Raw genomic sequence first — 21,578 nt, forward strand, 5'->3', positions numbered from 1 at the left:
AAGACCTCAAGACTTCTGGAATATGCTGCTCAAACAGTTTCCCTTTTGTTTCTACCGCCTGTCCCTTCTTTCTCACGTTTATCTCCAGACTTCTTCTCCTTGTCCAGATCTATTCCGCCCCTAACAATCTTCTGTTCATTGAACTTTTTGTAACTTTGCACTTTTAGAGAGAGGTAAGGGATTGATGCTGTGTACACAAATTTGCAGAGGGACAATAGGGTTGAGGTCTGTTATTTCTCACCTCTCTCAATATATTTAAAAACTTTTTTTGCTGTTAACAAGAATGTTATCTCTGGAGACACAAATCCACGGTGTGAGAAGTGCAAAACTAAGCATCTCTGCTGGTATCTTCTAGACTGAGCGCTGAGTCCCATTGGGTAGACCGAAAGTTTAACCTAAATAATTTATACTGAAGCCCCTGGAGCCCCTTAAAATTGGGTCCCTAATCCATGAACTATTGAAACTCAATTTACAAAACTTTTCCTAAACATGACATGAATATATCGTCTCAAAGTATAGAATTAGAATTCATAATCCCTATTCCGTAATGTATCTTTAGATAGGTTTTTCCTAAAAAAGCATTTTATCAAAAAAATCTGATTTTTATTATTTTTTAATCCTAGATTTTTTTTGTCCACCCTGATTACAGACCACCTGACTAGGATCGTGATAGTGACTGTGAAATGCGCAGGGAGATCAGAGAAGCTATAAGACTTTTAAAAAAAACACAATAATGATGGTGTATTTCAACTATCCCCATATTGACTGGGTACATGTCTCCTCAGGATGGGATGCAGAGATAAAGTTTCTTGACACCTTAAATGACTGCTTCTTGGAGCAGCTAGTCCTGGAACCCACAAGGACAGAGGCAATTCTTGATTTAGTCCTAAGTGGAGCACAGGATCTGGTCTGAGAGGTGAATATAGCTGGACTGCTTTGTAATAGTGACCATAATATAATTAAACATCCCTGTGGCAAGGAAAACACCACAGCAGCCACCACAGTAGCATTTAAGTTCAGAAAGGGGAACGACACACAACTGAGGAAGCTCATTAAACAGAAATTAAAAGGTACAGTCCCAAAAGTGAAATCCCTGTGAGCTGCATGAAAACCTTTTAAAGATGCCCTAATAGAGACTTAACTTACTGTGTTTTTTAATTTGGGGTATACATTTAAGAGAACTGAACAAGTGCCACCCTGGCTGAACAACATAGTAAAAGAAGCACTGAGAGACAAAAAGGCATCCTTTAGAAAGTACAAGTTAAATCCTATTGGGGGGGGGGAAATAGAAAGGAGCATAAACTCTAAGTGAAGTGTGAAAATAGAATTAGGAAGGCCAAAAAAGAATGTGAAGAACAGCTAGCCAAAGAATCAAAAAGTAATAGCAAAAAATGTAAGTTCATCAGAAGCAGGAAGCTTGCTGAACAGCCAGTGGGGCCACTGGACAATGGAGGTGCTAAAGGAACACTCAAGGATGATAAAGCCATTGCAGAGAAACTAAATGAATTTTTTTTTGCATCAATCTTCATGGCTGAGGATGGGAAGGAGATTCCCAAACCTGAACCCTTCTTTTTAGGTGACAATCTGAGGAACTGTCCCAGATTGAGGTGTCATTAGAAGAGGTTTTGGAACAAATTGATTAAACAGTAATAAGTCACTGGGACCAGGTGGCATTCACGCAAGAGTTCTGGAGGAACTCAAATATTAAATTGCAGAACTACTAACTGTGGTATGTAGCCTATCATTTAAATCCACTTTTGTACTGGATGATGAGGATAGCTAATGTGATGCCCATTTTTTTTAAAAGGCTCCAGAGATGATCCTGGCAATTACAGCCTGTAAGCCTGATTTCAGTACCAGGAAAATTGGTTGAAACTACAGTGAAGAACAGAATTATCAGACACATAGATTAACACAATTTGTTGGGGAAGAGTCAACATGGTTTTTGTAAAACACAATCATGCCTCACTAATCATCTACAATTCTTTGAAGGGGTCAACAAGCATGTGGACAAGGGGATCCGGTGGATATAGTGGACTTAGACTTTCAGAGAGCCCCTGACAAGGTCCCTCACCAAAGGCTCTTAAGCAAAGTTGTCATGGGATAAGAGGGAAGGTTCTCTCATGGAGCGGTAACTGGTTAAAAGAGGAAACAAAGGTGTCCTGGTTTACCCTCACTTGAAACTGGGGGGTTTCAAAGTGAGGACCCGCACGCCTTCCCCCACCCCAAAATCCTAGGGTAGGTCTCCCCTTTGCTGCCACCACCTCGGTCAATTACGTGGGCCGGGACACCCCTGTTTCCCCCTGTCTCCCTTCTTTCCAGAGACGTTCCCTGGGGAAATACAGATTAACTCACAGAGGAGAAACCTCCCCCCTCCCTCTCTCCCAGCCACTGGAAAGAGATACCTGATTCACACTGCTTGAATCAAACCCAGGAGGAACTGTCTCTTCCCCCCTCCCTTCTCTGCCGGAGATAAGCCGTCTCACCACCAAGAGAGAATGTCTTAGCCCCTCCCCCTATATCCACAGTAGAAGGGATTTAATCAAATCTTTATAGAAAGAATTTATTAAAAGAAAAACAAGAAAATACAGAATCTCTATGAGTCCAAGCTGGACACTCATAGGGTATAACCTTGCTACGTTCTGGAGAGAATCCTCCCTCCTTCTCAGTACAACCAGTACAAGCAAAATTAAAAATAATTAATAACAAACACACAAAATTGCAAACATAGGATTATTAGATAATAACACAAAGTATTTTTCTAATACTTACTATTTTAACTAAAAGAAATTAGTTCAGAAAGGTAAAAACTGGTAGACTTAATTAAAACATCTGGACTCTTGTAACTTCAAACGGCCAAAGACAAAAAACACAGGCTCAGAGGGAAAAAGTTCCCTCCTAGAAATTTCAAATTCTCTTCCCTGATTGGTCCTCAGGTCAGGTGCCTACCAGGTACTATTTTTAACCCTTTACTAACTATTCATAACAAAAGGGTAGGAATAAATGGGCTGTTTTCAGAATGGAGTGATGTAAATAGTGGTGTCCCTTAAGGGTCTGTACTGCGCCCAGTCCTATTCCACATATTCATAAACGATCTGGAAAAAGGAGTAAAACAGTGAGGTGGCAAAATTTGCAGATGATACAAAACTACTCAAGATAGTTAAGTCCCAGGCAGACTGCAAAGAGTTACAAAGGGGTCTCACAAAACTGGTTGACTGGGCAACAAACTGGCAGATATCAGAGGGGTAGCCGTCTTAGTCTGGTTCTGTAGAAGTAGCAAAGAATCCTGTGGCACCTTATAGACTAACAGATGTTTTGCAGCATGAGCTTTCGTGGGTGAATACCCACTTCTTCGGATGCAAGCAGTGGCAGATGAAATTTAGTGTTGATCAATGCAAAGGTAATGCACATTGGAAAATATCCTCACAACTCTACATATAATGATGGGGTCTAAATTAGCTGTTACCACTCCAGAAATATCTTGGAGTCATTGTAGATGTTTCTCTGGAAACATCCACTCAACGTGCAGTGGCCGTCAAAAAAGCGAACAATGTTGGGAATCCTTAAGAAGGGGATTGATAAGACGGAAAATATTCTATTGCCTCTATATAAATCCATGGCACGCCCACATCTTGAATACTGCCTGCAGCTGTGGTCGCCCAATCTCAAAAAAGATCTACACCTCTACCCCGCTATAACACTAATTTGATATAACGCGGTAAAGCAGTGCTCGGAGGGGGGCTGCGCACTCCTGCAGATCAAAGCAAGTTCGATGTAACACAGTTTCACCTATAATGCAGTAAGATTTTTTTAGCTCCCAAGGCCAGCATTAGAGCGGGGTAGAGGTGTATTGGAATTAGAACAAGTTCCACAAAAGGGGAACAAAAATGATGAGGGGTTTGGAACAGCTGCTGTATGAGAAGAGGTTAATAAGACTGGGACTTTTCAGCTTGGAAAAGAGATGACTAAGGAGGATGATAGAGGTCTGTAACATGATGAGTGTGGAGAAAATAAAGTGTTATTTACCCCTCCTCATAACACAAGATCTAGGGGTCACCAAATGAAATTAATAGGCAGCAGGTTTAAGTATTTCTTCACACAACACACAGTCAACCTGTGGAACTCCTTGCCAGGGGATGTTGTGAAGGCCAAGATGATAACTAGGTTCAAAAAAGAACTAGATAAGTTCATGGAGGACAGGTCCATCAATGGCTATTAGCCAGGCTGGGCAGGGATGGTGTCCCTGGCCTCTGTTTGCCAGAAGCTGGGAATGGGCGACAGGGGATGGGTCACTTGATGATTCCCTGTTCTGTTCATTCCCTCTGGGGCACCTGGCACTGGCCTCTGTCACAGACAGGACACTGGGCTAGATGGACCCTTGGTCTGACCCAGTGTGGCCGTTTTTACGTGGTTGGAGCCCTCACCGAGGAGGTGGGGGATGGTGGGGCCAGTCCCCCTGCTCCACTGATTGGATAGCTAGTCGGCTAGAGAGGAGCAGCAGCTGCAGCCCTGCTCGCCGGATTGGGCCCCAGGGATCTGAACAAAGGGGAGTGAGAGGGAAAGTGGCTGGTGCTGACAGGGGTGGGGGGAGGGGACACAAGGCGATCAGCAGCCAGAGGAGCGGAGGGGAAGAAAAGGGGGCGTCTGCGTCCGGTTATGTCTGAGCTGGGGGAGACCAGGCAGAGCTAAGCCAGGGCAGGGCTGTCCCTGGCGTGTGGCCAGCACCCAGCGCGGGGGGGCTCTGGTCTCACTAGTGAACAAGGCCCTGATCCTGCAGACACCGTGTGTAACGTTACTCAGGTGAGGGAGGCTCCGGTGGGGCTGTGTGGGGGAGGGAGGGTCCCCATGGCAACTCCGCAGGGTCTGAGCCCCCGACACGCTGAGGAGCCAGTGGGATCAAACAAGCTGCATCAGCCTGACCCCCAGGCCCCGACCCCCTGAGCAGAGTCTGATGTTGGGGGGACACTCACAGGGTGAAGGGACTCGGGGTTCAGTCTCTGCACCACCTTTGTCTGGGAGCTGCAGCCCTTCTCCCCCCAGACCCGGTGAACCGGACAGCAGGGACGGGGCATCAGCCTGTGAGCTCCATGGGGCCGGGCTCATTCAGTGCCTGGCACAACAGGGCCCTGATCCCTACAGGGGACCTGGGGGGCAGCCACAGCCTGAATCAATGATCAAGTGTGTGCACAGCTGGGGCCCTGGTCCTGTCCCCTGCAGCTTGGACCCCGCCCGGCCCGCAGACTCCCCCAAGCTTCAGCTCCTGCATCTCCTACCTCCCCTCCCCCCATCTCCTGCTCCACCCTCTCCTGGGGGCTCCTCCTGGCACAATGTGCTGCCCTCCCCCATAACCTCCTCATTCCCCTCCCACCAGCCCTTCCCCCCCCAACCACCTCCCCCTCCTCACCCCCCCTGCAGCCCTGTTCTCTGACTGCTCCTCATGAGCCATCCAGCATTGCCCCCGCAGCCCTGCCAAGCTTTGGGTCCCCCGCCCGGGGCGGCTCCTGGGATAATGTGCTGACCGCCCCTCCTCACTTTCCCCAGTCCTGCCCCCTCCTATCTGCTCCTCTCCGCCTCATGCCCCCAACCCTGATCCCTCACCCCTCCCTGCCCCTCCCTGGACCCCTTTCCTTCCTCACACTCCCCTGCTGCCCCCGCCCCGTTCCCAGGGGAGTGTCCAGCCCCCTGCCCCGCCCCCGCCTCCGCCCGCGGGCAGCCCCGCCCCTCGGTCCCGTGCGATGGCCCCGCCTCCCTCCAGGGGAGTGTCCAGCCCCCTGCCCCTTCCCCCGCTCTCCATCCCCGCGCCGCACCTCCCTCCCACGTGGCCGCTCCCGAGTTCCTCCCCCCCGCGGTGCCCGGGGCCGGCTCTGACCCCCCCCCGGTCTCCCCGCAGACGGAGGCTCAGGCCCGCACGCGCTGCGCTATTTCTACACGGCGGTGTCGGAGCCCGGCCCGGGGCTGCCCCAGTTCATCACGGTCGGGTACGTGGACGAGCAGCTGTTCATGGACTACGACAGCGAGCGGCGGAGCGCGGAGCCCCGCGCGGAGTGGATGGCGCGGAGCGAGGGGCCGCAGTACTGGGACGGGCAGACCCAGGGCTTACAGGGCTCACAGGTCGTGTTCCAGGTGGACCTGGACACCCTGCGCGGGCGCTACAACCAGAGCGGGGGTGAGTGGGGGCCGGGCACTGCCGGCGTGTGGGGGCGGGAGCGGGACCCGCGGGGGTCGGTGTGAATTGGGGAGGGGACAGAAGGACTCACAGGAGGGGGCTGGGGTGTTGGTGTGGGGGTAACCCACGGGGGAGGGGTTATTGTCACGGCTGTAGATGTGAACACCAGGTTCCCATGAGGGGAAGGGGACGGATGCAACTGGGGGCGCATGGGGGTGTCATTGTGAACAAGGGCCCCGAGGGGCTGCAAAGGGGGGGGAGCTGGTGTGAATGGGGGAGGGGATGGAGGGACCCTGGGGCACTTTCTCACGGGGTCAGTGTGAACGTGGGGGGCAGAGGGACTCGGGGGGGGGGGTGCAGGCTGGGGGGGTTAATGTGACAGAAAGTGTTTGACACCCTCCAGCGTGTGACTCTCTTGCTGTCCCCTCCCCAAACACCCGAGACCTTTGCTCCCAGCCCCACGTCCAGCCACCTCTGCCCCCCTCTCAGGGTTGGTGACTCTGCAGCCTCCTGCTTACCCCTGGTTCCCCAGCCCCCCCACTATTCCTCCTACCCCCTCCCATAGCCCTCTGCCCCCCCCCCATTTTCCTCCTACCCTCTCCCACATCCCCCTGCTCCCCCTCCAGCTCCTGGGTGGGGGCTCCCCTCTGAGTCTCCCGGGCTCCCATCTGAGTCTCCCAAACTCCCCCCCAGCACTGGGGGCGGCAGGGTCCCCCTCGGTGTCTCCCACACACAGATCTACCCCCCCGCGGTTGGCACTGGGGCAGCGCCAGGGGGCCAGTGAGTGACACTGAGCGTGGGGAAGAGGCAATAATCCCCGGTGCTGAGAGGGGGCTGCAGGCCCAGCCGGGACGCTCAGTGCAGGCGGTTCCCCCCCTCCGCCAGCTCCTCTCGTGTGCACCCAGGCGCCCCGGAGCTCGGGCTCTGGTCCTGCAGCACCTGCCCCACAGGGTGCTCTTGGCCCCGGTGCCAGCCCTACACCCAAGGGGGGGGCAGGGTGCCGGGGGCGTCCCTGCCAGCTCGCTAGGCAGACGGGGCTCTGCAGGGGGAGAGGCACCAGCAGGTGTCTGCCCATCCCCCTAGCAATTGGGGCTGGGGCGGGGGAGAGGCCAGTTCTCCTCTCTGCCCCCCCCCTTAGCAATCAGGGCTACAGGGGTGGCCTTCACTGCCTGCTGCTGATATATGGGAGGGGGCTCTGCTCTCTCCTGCCCCCATTCCCCCTCCTGCCCCCCATTCTCAAGGCCCAGGCCCCTCGCTAAGACACTGTCTCCCTACTCACACCCCCCATCCTGGGAACAGCTCCCAGCGCTGAGCTTTAAGATCCCCACCCCGGGGTGTCCTGGCCCTGCTGCCTCCCCCTGCGCTGCCTCCTCTCCCCCCACCCAGGGCAGAGCCCCTTGGGCGGCGCCTCCTGGCCAGGGAGCCCCAGGAAAGGGGCCTGGGCTAGGGAAGGGCCAGTGGGGGGCAGAGGTGGGGGTGTAATTGGGATGGGCCCTGCAGGGAGGCGGCTGCTGGGGGCTGGGAGGGGAGGCTGGAGATCAGCGTCCCCAGCCCCGAGCGGTCAGACGTCCTGCGTCAGGCCCGGACCCCTCGTGAGATCGGCTTCAGTAGCCTTGGATTTTACACCAGAATTTCCTTCCGTCTGCGCGTTCCCGGCTCCGTCCCCAGGGGCTGCAGCTCCCAGGCAGAGCCGGACCTGCCAGTGGCTGCCCGGAGGAGCCGCCAGGTTCCCGCTCTGCCCCCAGCGCTGCAGGACGGTCCCCAGGGTGCTGCTGCAGAGCAGGACAGAGTTTGCCTCTCTAGCTGGGTCTGGGCCCCACCCACACGGGGGAGCTACAGGCCTGGTCCCTCCGAGACCCCTTCGGTACACCCCCCCCCCCCCCCCGCTCACCCCTGTGGAGAGCAGCGTGGGGGAGGAGAGGGGTGGGTGGGGCTGCCTGACACACACACACACACCCCTCAGGCCCCTGGCTGGGAGTCTCTGCGTGTTCTGTGCCAGCCGCCCAGCACGTCCCAGCAGAGCCGGCTGGGCAGGGACCATCCTGGAGCCCCTGGCCTGACTCTGGGCAGCAAAGCCGCAGGCCGGGCACCTCATCCCCTCACCCCGTCAGACGTGTTCCCAGGGCCTTCCCTCCCCTGCTGGAGCCCGATCCCTGGGGGAGATTTCCGGTCCCTGCCAGGCTCTGTCCAGCACAGGGGTCGACCCCTGGGATTTCCCATCATGGACCCGGACCCGCCGTAGTGACCTTCCCCCGGGGTGCCCTGCGCTGTGCAGACTCAGAGCCTCCTGCTCCGGGGACACGGGCCAGGGACTCAGTGCTGGGCACACAGTGGGGTCAGGCCCAGGGACCAGGACCCTCCCCCTCTGGTAGGGCCTCCTCTGAGCCCTGCTGGCGAGAGACGTCCTGTCACCCTCAGACTGCGCTGGGGAGCAGCCACGGGGCAGGGGGACCAGTCCCCACGGCCATCGGCCTCCTCCTCCCCAAGGCCCCAGGAAAAGCAGAGCAGCTCCGGGGAGCTAGACCCCAGCGCAGGATCCAGCAGCTCGGTCCGGTGCAGAGTCTGCTGCTGCCGATTCTCCAGGGAGGGCGGCGCCGAGGGAAGGAAGCAGGAATCCAGGTCTGGTGGCGCAGGAGCCCACAGTGCCCCCGGGAGGAGGGACAGCGCTCGGGTTCGGAGCAGGAGCCATGGGAGAGGGAAAGCAGGAAACTCCTCCAGCGGGATTCTTTGAAGCCACGTGGACGCGGGCGGTGTCCAGTTCAGAGCGACCGCCCGAGGGAACGTCTGACAGAGGAGGAGGAGCCAGGTCAGAACAGCAGCGACCCCGCTCAGCAGTGTTACCCCTGCGGTTCCCAAACCCACACAGTATTTCTCTCAGCGCGGCCTCGACGGACGTGATCCGGGAGGAGCGGGTGCCCCGAGAGACGGAGCAGGGGGCTAAGCACCAGCCGCAGCCAGAGTTCATTTCCTCTCCTGAGGTCGATGGAGCACGGACGCCCCTAGCTCAGGGCATGGCAGGGCCTCTGCAGGGAGACTGAAATCCTACGGCCCCTGACCAGGAGGATGGACACCGCGCCCTGGAGACACCGCGAGGCAGCCCCAGCGTCCCTCGGAGCCCTGCTGCATCCCGCGCTCTGCCCAGCAGGACCGGCCGGCCTGGGTGAACCTGGCCCTCCCACATACAGCAAGTGCTTGAGTCTGGAGGCTCAGAACGACTCCCCTGGCAGCAGCCGTCTGGTCCGACTCCCCTCTGGACGCCCCGCGGGGCTCAGCAGGGGCCAGGGCTGCAGTGCGGTTACCTGTTGGCGTGTGCAGCTGGGTGCTGAAGGCAGCTGGCCAGGCCATAGCGACCTGAACTCCCCTCCCAGCACGTGGATGATGCCAGCTGGGGAATCGGTGGGAAAGGCATCGGGCGACTCCTCGGACAAAGCAAAGATGTCGCTGGCTCCTGCCAAGGCCGCCGAGGGGCTGTAAATCCCGCTCCAAACCCAGGCCGGCTTTCCCAGCGTCCAGACCAGGCGTGCAGCAGGTGAGACAGTCCCGGGCACTGCAGGGAAAGTGTCGACACCCAGAGGTGGCTGATCTGGGGGGACACACACCCACAAGGCAGCCTCTGGTCCCAGACACCGTGTGACTCGCTGCCAGAGCAGACGGGGACGGAGCAGCGCACAGGTGGGTCGTATTCCCCAGTGTGCGGATCCCTGTTCTCTGATCCCCGCACCAGGTGAGTTCTGCACTGTCCAGGGAGCGTGGGCGCTGGTTCTGCCCAGATTGGCCCCTTCTCCCTCTCCCCTGGTCCCTCAGGAGGGGGGGGGTGCAGGCGGCTGTCCCCCATCTCCTGCAGACGGGGCCCGTAGGACCAGCCCAGCCCCAGAGAGGGGACAGGGCCTGTGCTCCATCCTGGCCCTGCTCCAGGAGAAATCGGGGCAATGGGACGTGCTCGGTCTGGAACATCTCCGGGAGAGCCCCGGGCAGCCCCGATTCCAGACAGACGTTTAAGTCCCACCCTGGCGGTGATCCGCAAAGGGCCTGTCTGTGCTCCATGGAGCTGAGACGCAGCCCGGCCCACCCCCCTTCGTCAGTGTCACCGCAGAGCTCGGTGTCACCTCTGCATCCCAGCGCGTCCGGTTCAGCTCCTCGCCCGTCGGCCTCGCCGCAGCCCCAGGTTCCTGCCACGGGTTCGTTGTCAGGGTCGCTTCCCTCAGACAGGGAGGGGTCACCTCTGGCCATCCTCAGCGACGCTCCAGCCAGAGGGTGAGCGGCACGAACCACTTCCCAGGCACTCCGGATCCCGGGACCGCGGGTTCATTCTGCGCTGGGAAGAGAGACACCTGGGCCCCACCCTGGGCAGAGCTCGCCTGGGGGTGGGAATGACCCACAGTCTCACAGGGGTTATTGCTCAGGAGAGATGGGACAATTCCCTGCTCTGCTCAGGACGGCCAGCAGCCTGCAGGAGGTCTCAGCCTGCCCCGGTGTCACTGCTGGGTGTGTGCTGTGTGTGGACACACTGCGGTGAGTGCACACGAGAGCTCCAGTCGTTCCCGCTGTCCCTGCCTGCTCACACCTCCCTGCGTCTGACCAGAAGAGTCCGGCTTCCCCAGAGCCTCAGCACCTCTCGGATGGGCTCAGCACCCGTCATTTCCCATAACTGGGCCGGACAGGAGAGTCCAGCTTCCCCGGAGCCTCAGTACCTCCCGGATGGGGCTCAGCGCTTGTGTTTCCCATAGCCAGGCTGGACAGGAGAGAGCTACGGGCATTGCCAGCCTGGGGAGGGGTGTGTGTGCTCGCGTGGAGGTGAGCTCAGTACGGAGCAGGGGAGGGAACCTGGCATGAGCTGGGTGCAGCGCAGGGTGATTGGCTGCCAGCTCTGGTCCTGTCCCCAGGGGTGAACAGCTCCCACCGCCTGCTCCGACCCGACCCCAGCGCAGTGCCCTGCGTCAGCGAACCGGGCGGGACGAGGTTGTCACCCCATCAGGAGGAAGCCGACCCTCTGATGTCCTGTGTGGAGCGAAGCCCCCAGTGCGGCCGAGCTCGGCGTGGTTGAGGAATGAGACGTGACGAGCGACGCGGGGCAGAGCTGGCTCAGGCGCCAGGGAGCCTGAACCCAGACGTGCTCCTGTTCCCAGCGAGGGAATTTCCAGTCTCACTGAGAGACCCGTTTCTCTCTCACCCACGCCGCAGGGGCCCCTCCTTCCTCGGCTGGAAGGGATCCCGCTGGCATCCGGGAAACCTCCCACGGGGTCTGCCTGATCTAGAGCCGGGGGCAGTCCAAGCCGTGCTGCAGGAGACGGAGCTTCTCTGCTTCTTTGCCGGCTCCAATGCAGGGCTTGGAGTTCGGACCCAGGGCTCAGCAGTCTCAGTGTCACGTCGAGTGGCTGCTCTCCCCGGGCAGGCAGGGGGTCTCTGTACTGGGGTATCCAGCGTTTGCTCCCAGCTGCATCCCTGCTTCATCCCCCTCAGGCTCATTGAGCGCCGGCCTGGGACCTTCTCACCCTGACTCAGGGCCCCTTTGAACCCCTCAGGGCGACGTCCCAGTGTTTCCTCTCCGTCAAGGAGTCCCTCCTTGTAGCCCTCCCTCCCCTGGTCGTCCTCCCCTGCACCCGGGGGTGTAGGAGCTGCGGCCTTATCCCTTAAGGATCCGTCCTGCACGTTCTTCGAGGTGTGCTGCACACGTCCCTTCCCACGTAGGGGTGCGCGCGCCCGGGCACCGCGGCTGGAATTGTTCCCCTAGTGGTACCGGTTGGATCGGCTCTGGCAGCCCCTGGTGCCGTGTGCTCACAGCGGGGGTATAAGGGGCCCTGCCGACCCCCCCACCCCGTTCCTTCTTACTGCCCGTAGCGGCTGCTGGAACTTCCCTCCTCATTTCGGCCAGGTTTTCTAGTGGGTTTCTCTCGGTTCATCGTGTGTTGTTGGTTAGTTGGGAGTCGTTTTTAGCACTGCGAGTGCTTGGGCACCTCCCCACTGACTGGAGAGGCTGTGCACTCCCCGGGGCAGGGTACGCCTCGCTCACCAGGCTCTGAGCCCTGCTCTTCCTGTGAAACGAGCGACCTGCCCTTGAGCTGTCTCAGGGCGGGGGGGCCGCTCACGGGAAGAGTCGCTGTCAGAATTCAAATCCCACCCAGACAGACCGGGCAGCGGGACTGGAAGTTCTCCTGGTGGAGGCAGCATTGAGGCAGAGATTGGACTTGGCACCAAGCAGCTCCGCGTCCTGCCAGTCGGGGCTCGCAGCACCGCTCCTCTTCACCGGTGCCCAAGAACAGGCACCAAGACACGAGCCGCTCCCCGGTACCGAGAGGGGCCAGGCCAGGAGACCGGGACAATGTGAGAGCTGTGCCAGGCCGCTCTCCCTCGCCGGCACTGCTGCAGCCGCCGCTAAAGACACCCACGCGGGTCCCGCATACCTCACCAAGGGACGTGCCACCCTCCTGCAGGCAGCCTACCAGACACTTCGTACGCTGCACCCGGGGGCGTACGCGGCAGCTAGGGACCTGCTTACACTGCCGGTACCAGGGTCCCCGGACGTCCAGGACTCGGCATTACCAGCACCATCTGGTGGCCAAGAGACTTCACCCGGCCGTAGAGCGGCATCGAGACTCCAGGGGAAACCCCCTCAGGTCACTTCACCCAGGGTGTCCCCACGGCACTGACAGTGGGAGGGTCGGCACTGCCGTGGTCTCCTCGCTCCTCCTCTTCCTGGGAGTTGGACATGGGGTCCTGTTGTTCACACCTTCAGGACCATCCGCACTATTCCCCGTGGCCATCTTACACAGCAGGGACCTAGTGCGATGGGGCCCCGAACACTGGGACCAGGGGGGCCGACACCCATGCAGGGCCCTTTCTGGAACCCGCAGGGTTTCCCCCGGCTCCAGGCGCTCTGACTCAGTGGCCTCGGAGCAGAGCCCCTCCGGTACCGCACCGAGAGACACCAGACCCAAATCCCGGTGCCCATCCTGGTACCAAGCAACTGAAGCAGGTTCCCCACTCGGAGAAGAGAGCAGAGACCTTATCAGCTTTACCCACTGCCTCTGCTCCGCCAGACGAGGCGCTGGTGGCCCCAGAGGTGCCCCACCCCAGGGTGAGCACAAAGCCCACCAGGACTTACTGAAGCGAGTGGCTCAAATCTGGGCGTCCAGGCGGAGGTGGGGAAAGAGTCACTCAGGCCTTCCCGGCTAGCTGGGCGGCAGCAGGCCCCTCGTCGCTCTCCCCCTACATGAGGTGATCCTGGAGCCCGCTGAGGCTCTGGCAGAACCCAGCCTCCCTCCCTCCCTCCTAAGCGAACGGAGCGGGGATATTTTGTGCCTGCCAAGGGCTGAGAATTTTTATTCTCACCCCCCCCCCCCCCCACACACACACACACACGAGTCCCTAGTGGTGGCAGCCGCCGGTGAAAGGGACCATCAAGGTCAAATGGGGCCCACAGCAAACACAAAGGATCCCAAGAAGTTGGCCTTGTTCAGGAGGAAACCCCCTGGCCAGGGGGTTGCAGCTCCGCATAGCGACCCGGCAGGCCTGGCTGGGTCACGTGATTTTAACAGGTGGGAAGCGATGCAGAAATGGCAGGACCTGCTCCCCCAGGGCGCCCGGCCGGAGGTCCCTGCCCTTGTGCAGGAAGGGAGAGCAGTGGCCTGGGCCCCCCGGAGGCAGCCCTGGATGTCGCAGGTTCTGTGGCCAGGCCAGTGGCCACGGCTCTCACCATGCGCAGGAGCTCGTGGTTAGATTCTCTGGGATTTCCACAGGTCGTGCAGAAGATGACCCAGGACCTCCCATTTGAAGGTTCCTCGCTCTGCTCAGAGCAGACAGACGCCAGGCTTCCTGGCCTCACAGACTCTAGGGCAGCGCTGAAATCCCTGGGCCTGCACTCGCCCGCACGAGCTAGAAGGCCCCATAGGCCCTAGCAATACGGGTGATGCTGTTCACCACCACCCAGACACGACCAGCGCAGGAGACAGAACAAGGGGTTTGGGTGCAGGCCCCCTCTTCCCTCCGCCTCCCTGGGGCCATCCCAGTCGGCTCCTCGTCATTTCGGCCCCTCAAAGCCCTCGTTTTGACAAGGTGCTCGAGGACGACATACCAGTCCCTCCACACCAGGATCCAGTCACCTGTGTATCTTCCATCCGTCCCATTCCTCAGCGCCTGGGAACACGTTTACCTCGGAGTGCTGGGTCCTAAACACAGTGGAATCCAGGTATATTTTGTCTGTCCCACCTTCCCACCCACCCTCCCCGTCTCTCTTCAGGGACCCTTCTCACAAGCATCGGTTGGAGCAGGAGGTACAATCCTCCTTCGGATGGGAGCCATGGGAGAGGTTCCGCACCCGCCTAGGGGAAAGCGGTTCTGTTCCCGTTACTTCCTCATCTCGAAAGCCGGGGAGGTCTCAGACCAACCCTAGACCTGCCTCGGCTCAACTGCTGTCTCAGAAAGTGGAAGTTCCTCGTGGTCTCCTTGGCCTCCATCGTCCTGTGGCTGGATCCAGGGGATTGGTCTGCTGCCCTCGATTTGAAAGGTCCATACTTCCACATATCAATTTTCCAGGGCCACAGAAGGTGTCTAAGATTTGCAGTAAACCAGACCCATTAGCAAGTCGCAGCCCTGCCATTCGGTCTATCGGCCACCCTGGCAGCCTTCACCAAGTGTGTGGCAGTAGTAGGGGCCTTTCTGAGAAGGAGTCTGTGTTTTCCCATATCTCAACGATTGGCTGATCAGGTGGAGCCCGACAATCCACCTTCCAGGCTTTGGGTCTGGTGATAAATGTACAGAAATGGACCCTTATTCCTGTGCAAAGAGGAGAGTTCGTTGGGGCAGTTCTCGACTCGGTGTCAGCGAAGGCCCTTCTGGAGCACTGCTGCTTCTGTATGATCTGGGCCCTGATAACCCCCCTGCAGACACACCCGTCACGACTCCTCGGCCACACGGCATCAGGCATGTACATGGTTTGACACGTGAGGCTGAGACTTCGACCTCTCCAGCCTGGCTGGCCGCGGTACATTCACCTTCCAGACATCATCTGGGCACAGCTCTCACCGTACCAGCTTGAGGCCTGGAGAGGGTATTTCCCTCAGATGAAGGAACCGATCCCCCCGAGACCTGAACCTTGTCCTCACAAAGCCGACGGGCCCAGCCTTGGAGCTGCCAGCACCATGCTCACTGCTGCACCCTGTGGGAGGGTCGCCTTTCCCGTGCCCGTCACGTCGGCCAGACGAGTGTCAGATCCGAGCCCTCCCCGCGGAGCCCCCAGACACGATCCCCTTTAGAGACAGAGTCCAGCTACGCCCACATCCAAAGTGCCTCCCAAAAGTGGGGTCCCCAGTTCCACTTGAACCAGCTGATTTTTCTCCCAGTGCTTTACCCTGAGCCGCGCGCAGACCGGGCAGGACAAGGCCTGCACTCGCTGGATGTCAGACGGGCACTGGCAGTTTACATTCGGGGACTAAACCCTTCCCGTAAATCCCCACAGCTTTTCCTAGCGATAGCGGGAAGAACGAGGGAGCTCCCATCTCCGCGCTGAGGATTTCATCTTGGGTTACATTGCGCGTCCAGGTGTTTTCTGACTTCACAGGGATTCCCCATCTGCCAAAGGGCACTGCTCACATCACAAGGTCTCAGTTCTCTTCAGTGGCCTTTCTAGCGCCAGTCCCTACTCAGGATAGCTGCAGCGCTGCGACCTGCTCCTCGGCGCACACGTTCTCAGCGCGCTGGGCCATCACTCAGCAAGCCAGGGACGATGCACGCTCTGGCCGTGCTGTGCTGCAGCATAGCCTGATTTGGGGTGTGTTAGTAGTGTTTGATTTAATTTAATTGTATTTAATTAATTTTTAATTAATAAATACTTTTAATAATTATTATTATGGGTATTAATTAGTATGGGTTTTGGCTCGCCAGTTTGTTTGATCAGAAGATAAATTTCGTCCTGAATCAGGCCTCACAGAGTTTATAAAAGGAACTTAGGGGGTATGACAGGAAGCTCTCACGTCATAAAGACCTTTTATTAAAATCAATGAAATAGTAAGCAAATGGTAAAACAGTTAGAATTACGGTTATTTGAGAGATACAGATGACAATAAGCTGCAAACGTGGTTAATACTCACGCTCTGTTTTAATAATCTGGTGTTGGAAGATACGGGCCATTCCTGTGGCAATTTCTGTTTTCACATCTCTGGCAGAGGAAGCTAAATGCAGGGCTGTTAAAGCTGTTTTTTCTTTAACTTAACCTGTATGCCTTAACTAAAATAAAACATAAGGGAAATTAAATCCCTTTACACTTACAGTTTGAAAGAAATAAAATACGGCCTATTAATATTAATAGCCATCGTAGATGAGTAGTATCGATATGTTGTTGAAGGTGGAGGCAATGAAGAGTAGACAGGAGCAGATAGGTGGGTAGATTGCCGGCCTAATGGCGAGCTGCCTCACCTTTTTACGGGGCATTAGTCAGAACTCCTTCCTCTTATGCCCAAATTTCATCCTTCCCCCACAGAAATGTTAGGGTACATTTACCCCATAGGCTAGTATGTATGTGTGTATGAGTGACAGGTATGTACGCATTTGTGGTGTACTTGTTAGATTTGTGGGCAAAAATCCCGCTTTTCCACCCTTTACTGTTATTGGTTCAGGCAAAGGTCTCTAGACATCTGCGTGGGTGTTTTGTCTAATTTTACTGATTTCTGGGTAAGGGTCCCAAAATGTGTTAACTTCACATTAGCTTAACAGACAGGGGTTTGGCCTGTAGGTCTCTTGCATTACAGCCAAATTTATATTTATAGCTATAAGCCTATTACATCAAATGCTCAGATTTATAAGAGAGAGATATTTATACGGACCAGCAGATTAATCCCTAGAACTACAGCAGTCAGCCTGTCCTTGAACTCCGGGCCCCACTCCGGTGCCGCGGCTTGTGAGTCACCGACATCGGCAGGGAGACGAGCGAGCGCTCGAAGAAGGGACGCCGGTTACTGACCTTTCTGTGACTGTTGTTCTTTGAGATGAGACACCCACCCCCGGCCCCTCTCTCGGAGCGGTCGGTAAGAAGGGACTGAGGGGTGCGGGCTCCGCAGGGCCCCTTATACTGGCACTATGAGCGCACGGCACCAGGGGGCGCCAGAGCCGCCCCGACAGGTAGCACTAGGGGAAATATTCCAGCAGCGATGCTCGGGGAGCTCGCACCCCTACATGGGAACGGACGGGTGCAGCACATCTCGACAGGCAACGGTTACAGAAAGGTTAGTGGCCATTTTCCCCCAGTGATCAGGGAGTTGTTCAGACAGAGACTCGGCTTTTATCCCAGAGATGACCCCTGTTTGTCCCAGGGCCCAAGGAATGGGGCTCCCCTCCTTTTGTCCAGCACCATCTCACCGAGGGAGGAGCTCTGAGAACTCTGGGTGTTCATGGAGCCCTCAAGATCCACATCCGCTGCACACGGGGTTTGTGCATGGCCAGGGCTCGGTTTGTTCTCTGCCATCCCACAGCTAAAGGACAAACAGCCTCAAAATCTGCCATGCCAGGATGGCTGAGATGGTGCAGCCGACAGCCTAAAGTCAGAGCCGCCCCGGCATCCACCCCCCTTGCTGAGAGTGGCAGCAACAGCCTGCAGGGTTGCAGGATTTGTATTGCCCTGTGTGGTGAGATCTGCCTGGCCCGGTTCAGACCTTCCCACACTGTCACAGCTGGACATGCCGGCACCAGCCCACGCTGCTGTTGGGAGAGGGCCCAGCACTGGGTCTGCCGGTAGCAGAGAAGGAGTTGAGCACCCCGGTTGTCGTTCTGTCAGACCAACCCCTCATGGCTCCCCATTGTGGGAATCCTCTGGGGTACGGGTCTCTGCCCGTGTGGCAGGGACAGAAAAGGAAAATATGTCTTGGCAGACTGACCGTTTCCTTTCTCCGAGTCACACGGTCCACGACCAACTCCCCTATTTGGAGCATTTCTCTGACTGAGTTGATAAAAAGCCCGGTGGGTCCATGGCCCGGTTCCTCTGCAGCAGGAATTCTCTGTTTATTTCTGTAACGCCTAGAGGCTCATTCCTGACTCTCTGCCCACGGGGGCGTGTGTCCTGGGCCATGCGGGGAGCTGTCTCTGCAGGCAGGCTCTGCGGGTAGCTAGCCAGGCCCTCCCCGAGCAGTGCCTGGGGGGTCTGGTTCTGCCCATGCAGCTGCAGCTGGCCTGGGGTGGGGGACAGCGCTGTGGCCCCAATAACCCCAAGAGGAAACTTCAGTCAGAATCAGTTTCCTAATGTGGGGATAGCTTGTTTGGGCTCTCCCTGGGCGTTGGGCCCTTTCTAGGCGTCCCCGGCTGGGCCCCTCCCCCAAATCGCCTGTCACTGGTGAACACGCAGCCCAGACTGTGGTTCTCTCTGTGTGGGGCTGGGGGCGTGCGAGGGTGCTTGGGTCCCCGGCTGGGCTGTTCTCATACCGCCCCACCCCCCCTCCCCTCCAGTGCACCCACGGGCTCCCTGCTTCTCTTTCCTGCCCCCATGTCCATCCCCACCTCCTGGCAGCCCAGGTGCAGCCATGTACCAAGGGCCGCCCTGCTCTGGGTTCCCAGTAAACCCTGGCACGTGGGGCTGCCTTAGCCAAGGGCCGTGTCTCTGCTGCCTGCCCGGCTGTAGGGAAATAGGAGCCACCCTAGCACAGGGCGTCCTGCGGCTGCAGCCCCGTGGGGTGGGAGCCGGCGGCCAGGCTGAAAAGGGGCAGAACCAGCGGGGTTTGCTCCTGGGCCGTGGTCGCGCCCCGGGGCGCTGGGCGGCGCCTGGAGCTGGGCCCTGCAAACGGGAACAGGGAGACACTGGGAACATCGGGCACGTGGGGGGCGGGGGCGCTGCTGGGTGGGGTCGGTGTGAGGGGGGAGGGGCAGAGGGACCCTGTGCCCTCGCTCCAGGGGTGGGGGGCTCTGTCCAGCTGCTCCTCCTTTGCTGGTCCCTGATTGGCTGCTCCCCGCAGCCGCTCTAGGCAGCTTGGAGGACTCCCCTCTACTGCTCCTTGCCTGGGGCAGGGGGTGGGAGGCCCCCAGCAGGGGGTCTCAGGGCTGGTGCCCCCCTCGCAGGGCCCTGGGGGTGTTGGAGAATCTCCAGCTGCTCCCTGTGGCTCAAACCTTGACCCAGCCCTGGGCCCCGGCTCCGTGTGTTTCAGGATTTCACACTGTCCAAGTGATGTACGGCTGTGAGCGCCGGGCTGACGGCTCCATTGGGGGCTTTCGCCAGGATGCCTACGACGGGCGAGACTTCATCAGCTTCGATAAGGACCACGAGACCTGGGTGGCGGCAGATGACGCGGCTCAGATCACCAAACGGAAATGGGATGCTGACAGGAGCATCGCTCAGTATTGGAAGGGCTACCTGGAGCAGGAGTGCATCGAGTGGCTGGGGAAGTACCTGGAGTACGGGAAGGAGACGCTGCAGAGGAGAGGTGAGGGGGCACGTCAGACCCCAGGGGTCACTGAATGGGGTGTATCCTCACTGCAGAGATCGCCCCCCCCACGTCCATCATGCTGAGCGTTGTCCCTGGCGGGATGTGTCTGTCCCCACCCATCGGGTGAGGCCCCAGAATCACCGCAGGAGCCGCCGTCGTCTCCCTGTCCCGTGCCACCTTGTTCAGCGCTGCTCCCCCAGCTGAGCAGAGCCCCTCGGGGTGCCTGCTGTGGCCATGGGCTGCGTGTGTCAGAACCAGATGTGAGAGCGCGGCTGAACCAGCTCCTGTCCCTCTGGCCAGGCCCCTCGGCTGATGCAGCCCCGAGGGATCCAGCTCAGGGAGTTCCCGCTAACTCCATCTCTCCTTCCCCCCAGAGCCACCGCGGGCGCAGGTGAGCGACCGGCCGAGCCGGGACGGGCTCACCACCCTCTCCTGCCGGGTCCACGGCTTCTACCCGCGGAGCGTGGCCGTCGTGTGGCTGAGGAAGGGGGTGGCCGTGCCGCAGGACACGATCCAGTGGGGGGTTGTTCCCAGCGGGGATGGGACCTACCAGACCCGGGCCACCATCGAGATCGACCCCAGCAGTGAGACTGATTATACCTGCTGCGTGGAGCACCCCAGCCTGGCGGAGGATCTGAGAGTGCCCTGGGGTAAGGGGGGGACTGGCCTGGGATGGGGAAAGGAGGTTTTGGGGGGTTACGGTTGCTCCAGTGGGGGCGGAGTGACTGCCCCATGTAACAGGGAAAGAGGGTTTGAGGTTCCCCTGCTCACTGGCCCGTTCCCGTTTCAGGGCCCAAGTCCAACATGATGCTGATTGTGGGTGTCGTTATCGGGGTTCTCGTGCTGGTCGCTGCCATCGCTGGAGCCGTTGTCTTCCTCAGTAAGTGCCGGGTGGGGCACCGATGCGCTGTCTGTGCCAGGCCGTGGTGACGTGCCCATCACCCTAGAGCCTGGGCTGGGATTGCTGACCTGCTCTGGCCTGTCTGGGCCCCTGCACCCACCCTACAGCCCCCAGCGGCAGTGCTGTGTGGCTGCCCCGCTCTGCTGCTGGGCCCAGGGCTGCCCCATGGGGAACAAAGGGGCAGTTTGCTCTGGGCCCCCCAGCCGCAGAAGTTGACGGTGTTGACCTGGCATGTGGGGTCACAGCCCCACACCTGAGTCTGTGCTGTGACCCCGTGCGCCAGGTCGCAGGGCCAAGAGTGGGGAGCCGGGCCCAGCCCCCCAGGACAGGCACTCCTGAGGCAGCATGAGTGTGGGGTGGGGTCACTCTCTGCCCCTCATCATCTCAGTCTCCCCCTTCGTTTTTACACCTTTGGGGGGGCCTCAGACTCTGCCCCAGGCCCCCAAAACTCTGTGTGGCCCTGGCTGGGCCAGAGCCACCAGCCTGAAACCCAGGGAGGAAAATGGTTGGTACAGAGCCTGTCACCCTGCCCCGGGGATGGGCCGGGCCCCTGGGCACAGAGCGGAGCCGGTTCCCGCCCCGGGAGCAGCCGCACTCACTGCGATCTGCCTTGTCTCCGCAGAGAAGAAGAACAGCGGCTACAAAGCAGCTGCAGGTAAGTGCTGAGTCTCCCCCCTGGTCCCTGTCACTGTGTGACCTGGTACGTGGCAGCCTGGGGCCAGTCCCAGGAGACCTCCCCCAGCCCCCCACAGCCTCTCGGAGGCTGGGGAGCTGCAGCAGCGGGAGTGGCCAGTGACAGTCCTGGGCAGTGACACTGACACCCTGGCTGTGCCTGGGTGCTCTGTGTAGGTCGCCCATCACCATGGTGTCTGGGCAGAACAGCTCAGAGTCACTGGGGTGTGTACGTGTATAACCAGTGTGGGGCGGGGAGAATGGGGACCCTGCGTTCCCAAGACACTGACCCCGGCTTCCTTCTCCCCCACAGCTCACGAAGGCTCTGCCAGCTCCGGTAGGTGACGGGCGGGTGACGCTAGCCCAGGGGACGTGCTGGGACCTGAGGCCTCGGAGGGAGGCACAGGACATGTTAACGCACCCCAGGGTCCCTCTGTGG

General features: G+C 58.8%; 1 protein-coding gene across 1 annotated transcript in view; it reads left to right on the plus strand.

Annotated features, from left to right (window-relative positions):
* The window catches only part of LOC120393308 (major histocompatibility complex class I-related gene protein-like), a 112,430-nt gene that overhangs the window by 88,810 nt on the left and 2,042 nt on the right, over window positions 1-21,578 (plus strand). The gene's annotated exons all lie outside the window — the stretch shown is intronic.

The sequence above is a fragment of the Mauremys reevesii genome, unplaced genomic scaffold (assembly GCF_016161935.1).
Source record: "Mauremys reevesii isolate NIE-2019 unplaced genomic scaffold, ASM1616193v1 Contig18, whole genome shotgun sequence".
Lineage (NCBI taxonomy): Eukaryota > Metazoa > Chordata > Testudines > Geoemydidae > Mauremys > Mauremys reevesii.